Source organism: Ailuropoda melanoleuca, chromosome 4, assembly GCF_002007445.2.
Source record: "Ailuropoda melanoleuca isolate Jingjing chromosome 4, ASM200744v2, whole genome shotgun sequence".
Lineage (NCBI taxonomy): Eukaryota > Metazoa > Chordata > Mammalia > Carnivora > Ursidae > Ailuropoda > Ailuropoda melanoleuca.
The window spans coordinates 131,545,714-131,552,639 of NC_048221.1; the positions used below are offsets into that span (position 1 = coordinate 131,545,714).

At 33.6% G+C, this 6,926-nt stretch overlaps 1 non-coding gene across 1 annotated transcript; it reads left to right on the forward strand.

Moving 5' to 3' along the window:
• Positions 1-596: 596 nt before the first annotated feature.
• Positions 597-703, forward strand: LOC117802162. The gene has a single exon (XR_004625203.1). It is a non-coding gene; the product is annotated as a U6 spliceosomal RNA (small nuclear RNA).
• The last annotated feature ends 6,223 nt before the right edge of the window (positions 704-6,926 follow it).

Below are 6,926 nucleotides of genomic sequence, written 5' to 3' on the forward strand. Positions count from 1 at the left end.
TATAAACAATACAAACATATTAAATACTAGATTAAAATGATACTGTTTGATCTTCAATACAATTACTTTATCAAGCACCTTTTAAGAAAACATTATCACGCTTTGATTTTGCCATCTTAGCTTCAGTATATGAAGAATGAACATGTTCGTACATTGCACAGAATACACATAGGGATTGCATGGTAGCTCTCCATACTCCTCCTTTTTCTCATGTTTACTTTTTAGTTCCTTTGTTCTCGTACCTTTTAAATTTATTCCACTTTTTTGTTTTCTTTATGACGCTGATTTTCTTTTAAATTACTGAACACAGATATAGAAATTACAAGCACTAATTGAAAGATTGTTAAAATAAATTAAAAAAAACATCATGTTTAGTGTTGGAAATCTGAATTGTTTTACATTATCTTATAACCACTTCCTACAACATTTTTTTAATCTATGTGTTGACAATATAGCTGTTTTTCTGTCATAATAAATTTCAGGATTAAGTCCTATTTTTCTTACTTATTTAATATCTGTGAACATTGATTTTAAATAGTAGATATTAGAGTCCTTATAAAAGGAAAATATATATGATTATTAAAAATGCATGCCCTGTGCTTGCTTTAGGAGCACATATACTAAAATGGGAATGATACAGAGAAGATTAGTATGGCCCCTGCACAAGGATGACATGCAAACTTGTGAAGCAGCCCATATTTTTAAAAAGTACACCTTAATTTATTAATCTTAAAGTGAAATTAAATTTTTCAAATGGTTAATAATAAATTATTAAGAATATACTTTAGATAATCAAGGGGAGCAATCCTAAGAAATGTATTATTGAAAATAGATTCCCCAAAACACAATATACCATGTATATTTGTTTTATTAATTTAAGTATAATGGCACACATTTCATTTTCCAGCTCTTAGTTTTATTGATACAGGATATGGTTGAGTGCTCATTTTTTACTATTAAGTTTTTGATCTGTTAGATGACTAGTAGATGAATTCCTAAATCTAAAAGATATCTCAAATATTATCTGGGGTTTAATCCTCTAATTTCAGGATAAAGAGATTGAAGTTCATGTTAATTTATTTTAAAGTCATCATAGAACAAATTAACAGCAGAGTCAAGATTGGAAAGTGAGGTTCCTAGGATATTTGTTCAATGTCATGTTAGGGGATAGAAACCAGAAAACCTTCCAAGTGGGAGAAGTGGGACCCAGCCCACATAGTTTCAGATCAGGGCTCAGAACTTTGGGCTCTGAGAGCACTCCCACTCTGCTGGTCCCAGACACTGGAGAGGAATTTAAAGAATTTCCAAGCAGGCACACTAAGGAGAAGGGTCCTATAGAGGTGTGGGGCCAAGGCAGGGGTTCTGCTTGTTTGGATTTAAAGACAGCATTGCTCCCATGGCACTTGGAGAGCCATAATTAAGCAAACAATTACACTGTTAATAAAAGCTTGTACAAAGTGCAATGGGAACTCAAAGAAAGAAACAACTTATTTTGTCTGATAAAGGAGTAGGAAGGCTTCATGAAAGGTGTATGATTTGAGGAGGGTCTTCAGAAATGAGTAGGACTTTTTTAGGCTTTCTAAGCAGAAAGATCACATATGTGAAATTCTGGTTATGTGAATAGACTTTGTCTTAATCATTTGGACCACTACAACAAATTACCATAGATTGAGTGGCTTATAAAAAACAGAAATTTATTTCTCACAGATCTAGAGTCTGGGAAGTCCAAGATCAAGCTATCAGTAGATTTGGTATCTGGTGAGGTGGTCCCACTTCTTGGTTCATAGATAGCTGTCTTCTCACTGTGTCCTCATATGACAGAAAGAAAAGGGAGCTCTCTGCGGTCTCCTTTATAAGGAAACTAATCCCATTCATGAAGGCTTTGCCTTCATGACCTAATGACTTCCTCAAATCCCCATCACCAAATACCATTCCACTGGGGACTAAGTTTTAACATATATGTTTTGGGGGGGACACAGACATTCAGTCCATAACAGACTCGTTAGATTTGAGAAACAAGGAAAATTAAATGTGGGAGGAATGTGCTTTGAGTCAGGGATTAGTAAATGAAGACAGAAGGCTGAAAGATACAGAATGCAATATGCCAAGTTACATGATTGGGAATGAAGTATGACATTGGGCCTAGAGACAGTGGAGACCATAATGGAAGACCTAAACTTGAACGAAGGATGCATGAAGGCATATGGTAGGGGCAAAGTTGTAACAGTGAGAGGATCCAGAACAAGAAGAATCTTGTTTCTTATACAAAAACAGTTATTATCAAACTAAATGTATTTAAAGGTCATCTCTAATGGGAAAAAAAAACAAAGTTTGCATTTTGGTTGGATTAGAAATAGCCAGAGTCAACATTATTTGACTCACAGTCCATTGAATTATGTTTTTTTCTTTCCAGAAAAGGAGAGAAAAAAATAGATAATTGACAAAGTAAATAACCAGCACATTTTATAAACTAACAGTGCTTTCTACAATAAATATGCCTTATGAGTCATGCAATTCTCTAAACATATTTACAAATTTTTGATAATAGCACAAGCCTTGGGGTTAAAGGGTTACATACCAGATGGGTAAATATAGGCTTTGTATAAACACAATTTGATATCAAGGGAATCACTTTTTATTTTGACTATCAGTAAAACACAACAGAAAATATCTATAATCTATGATAAACATGCTTGAATCTAATCTTACTCCAAACATTTGCTTCAACTAAAGTTTCTTTTTGTTTAGATCACTGGGTCTTAAATATCCTGTATCAGACAGCTTTCTCAACAGAAATTAAAGCAAATTTCAGCACAGTACCTGAATTAACAAAGTACTATTAGCCCTAAGGAGATGATCTCCTTTCTGGGCAAACTTGTGGTCTATTATTCACATTTAATCAAGACTGAGTAAGGAGAGATAAAATTCAACTAGTCCGAGATTTGCTTTAACATAATCTAAGGCAGGCTGTGGAAAAGAAAGAAGATATGATTATAAATGAAAAAGGTTGACAAAGTGTTGGTAATTACGGAAAATGGGTACTGGTAAGTGGGCATAAGTGTATTTTTAAAATGAATGTTTCTCTGAGTTCTAGGAGTCATTTTAGCAGATTAATCCAACCCAAGGAGAAGGTTGTGGGAACCTCCAATCTGTAGCCAATTGGTCAGAAACACAGATAACAACCTGGGTTTTCAGTTGGCATCTGAAGTGGGGGAAGGCTGTGGTAGAACTGAGCCCTTAACCTGTGGAATCTGGTGTTATCACCAGATAGATAGCATCAGGATTGAGTTAAATTGTAGGATACCCAGCTGGTGTCCAAAGAATTGTTTGTTGTTGGTGTGGGAGAACTCTTCATCACTTACTACCACCCCCGACCTGCTGGAAGGAGAACATCACCAATATAATTTGAGGCTACTTGTGCATTTAATTCCAGTCATGTCACCTGCTCTTTAACTGAATAATTACTACCCTAATTTTTAAAATAATTTTCATGTTTTTTAAAAATAATGCATTATATAACGATCTTTAAGTAATTGTTTAATTTTGTTTGTATATTTTGTAAAAATATTAGTTAACTTTTCATATCACTTCTTTTTATTCTGCATGTTATTATGCATGTTAGTGCATAAAGCCACAGTTCATTCATTCCGTTGCTGTAAAATATTTCATGGTATGAATATTGATGTTTATCCAGTCTTTGGGTAGTGAAGCTATTTTATACGATGAAGCTATGAAAATTCTGCTATGTCTCCTAGAGCTTGTGTACAGAATTATGTCTAGGATATTCCTAGTTGAATCATAGGTATGTATATTTTCAGTCTATCAGGTAATGCCAAATTTTTTTCCAAAGTATTTTAAGTAACCAATTTATATTCTCTACTGCAGTGTATAATTATTGCTCTACAAACTTGCCAACAAACTTTACTTTTTACTAATTGGTAAATGTGTAATATCTTATTATGTCTTTAACTTATGTTTCCTTGATCACTAACGAGGCTAAACAACTTTTTGTTTATAATCATTCACATTTCCTCTGTAGAAAAGGCCTATTGTTGTTGTTGTTGTTATTATTATTATTATTATTGCCAATTTTTCTATTAGGATGTTTATCTTTTTCTTATCTAGTCATAGATTTATGATATTAAGCCTTCCTTAATTACATGGGTCGTAAATATCTTCTCATATTTTGTGATGGGTCTTTTCACTTATTATGATGTTTTTTGATGAATACAAGTTCTTATTCATTTATGTGTTCATTGATTCACTGATTTATTTATCCATTCATTCAACAAGTATTTACTGAATATTGGAGTACTTTGGAAAACAAAACAAAATCCCTGCTTTTGTTGAGTTTCTTCAATAAAGGAAAACGAACAAGAAACAGTGCGCTAACTAAATTATAGAGTATGTCTGAAGTTAATAAGTATTATAAGAAAAAATTAGGGTACAGAGATTGGAAGTTAGAGGGGATATCAGTAGGCCTCATTGAGAAAGTGACTTTTAAGCAAAACTTGAAGAAGGCAGGACATTAACCTTGAGATAACTGGGGGAATACCATTCCTGGCTGAGGGAACTAGACAGTGCAAAGGCCCTAAGTTGTGTTCAAGGAAAAAGAAAGAGACTAACATGGCTGGAGCAGCATAAGTGAGGGAAAGAGGAGTAGAGCGGGCCAGAAAGGTAAGAATATACAGAATGAGTAAGATCTTTTAGGCCATTGTATGGGCTCCAACTTTTATTTTGATTAATATTGGACTAATAAATTGCAATGGGCAAGGGTTGCTATAACCCTGGCAGGAGATGATGGTGCTTGGATCAGTGGTGTAGTATAAGTGGTGAGAGATCATTGGATTATGGATTTCTTTTTGTGAAGAATTTATAAAAAAAAAAAAAGAATTTGCATAAGGAATGAGAGGAGAAATTCAAGAGTAATTTCGAAGATGNAAAGATGATTCCAAGATTTATGACTTGAACAATTTGAAGGATTAATGCATTAATTTATATGTGACAGGTTTTGGGGGAAGATTCAAGAGTTCANATTTACGACTTGAACAATTTGAAGGATTAATGCATTAATTTATATGTGACAGGTTTTGGGGGAAGATTCAAGAGTTCATTTTGGACATGCTAAGTTTGAGATATTTATGAAATTTTCATTGGATAGGTAGTTCTATATGTGAGTCTGGAGTTTAAGAGAGCAATTTGAGCTGGTGATATAAATTTGAAAGTTCTTGGCAAAAAGTGTATTTAAAGCTATAAAAGGGGGTTGCCTGGGTGGCTCAGTTGGCTAAGTATCTGACTTTAGCTTGGGTAATGATCTCAGGATCCTGGGATTGAGCCCCATATTGGGTTCCCTGCTCAGTAGGGACCCTGCTTCTCCCTCTCCCTTTGCCCCTTCCCCCTACTTGTGTTCTCTCTCTCACTCTCTCAAATAAGTAAATAAAATCTTAAAAAAAAAAAAAAAGCTATAAAAGACCTGAAAGCACTAAAGGAATGAGTATAGACAGAAAAGAGAAGACTGCAAAAGTCTGAGTCCTTGGGCACAAAATTAAGAGGTCAATTAGATAGAGGACTTGTAAAATAGCAACCAGAGAAATATGAGGAACTTCAATAGAATATAATGAAAGAAATAACAAATAANAATATGAGGAACTTCAATAGAATATAATGAAAGAAATAACAAATAAAGGAGAGAGTGATCAACTGTAGCAAATACTGTTGATAAGCCATAATGAAGAATGGAAATTGACCATTGTGCTTATGAATGTGGAAGTCAATGGTGACTTTAACAAGAACTGTTTCAGCAGAGTGATAAGATGAAAAGATAAGAAGAGGTGGTCAGAGAAATGCATAAAATTGAAATTATGAAGGGGGTGCAATTGTTAGCAATTGTTAGCAATTGTTAGTAATAAATTCCAAGGCATGATGATGGGAAAGGAGTGGCAGATATATCGTGAAAGATATGATCCTTCCTTTTTATAGTTTCCCATGTTTTTTATCTAGTGACTCAATGACCACAGACGATCACTGCATAGTCATTACTTCATTAAGGCTTGCAAAGTGATGATATATTAAATCTACTATTCCTTCTTCATTTATTAAATGGAATATTTCTTTAAAAATGTATTAACTATTTGGTTATCTGATGTACAATTTACATTCTGGAATAAAAGCTTGATTCTTTTATTTAACAGCTTTCAGTATAATGTGTTTGTTGCCTAGAATCCTTCTTACGTGGCCTATGAATTCTTGTTTAAATATTATGAACTGATAGATTTTAACTATTTGATATGTCCATTGCAGTTATTGTTTTTGTGCTCAATTTTCCCATCTTTGGCCAATATTGGGCCTCCTCAGTTGTTCCCTGAGTCTTTTTGACATGGCCACAGTAGTCTTTAATAGCTTCATTGCTTTCTGTTATAACAAGGTGTTCTAAGATCAAAATTGATATTTTCTTTCCCAGGTCTGGATCAGGCAATTCTCTAAGTAACCCCTCTCCCTTTCAGTGGGAAATAATAATTACAAACTACAGTCTTTTTGCTAGTTGTAAACATTTATTTATTTTTCTACATATCTACATTTAAAGTCTTTCTGAACTTTTTTTTAAATGATTGCTTTCAGTTATGATATTTTGTTTTCTTCTGTCTTATACATTTTCATTGGTAGCTCAAATTTGGAAATTTATTTATGTGACTTTTTTTGTTTGGATTGACCGTGTGTTTTTCTGAAAGATATTTGCCTTTGGTGATGCTACAGATTTGGGTCCATTATATTATATTCCAAGCAAATACTGTGATTTTAAGCCATCAATTCACATGAGGAGCCATATCATCATTAAAGATACTCATGATGAGTGATTTTATTTCTTCTCAGGGTGATGACTAAGACAAGTAAGTATTTTGGTCTCTATTCCTCCCCTCCCCTTCCCT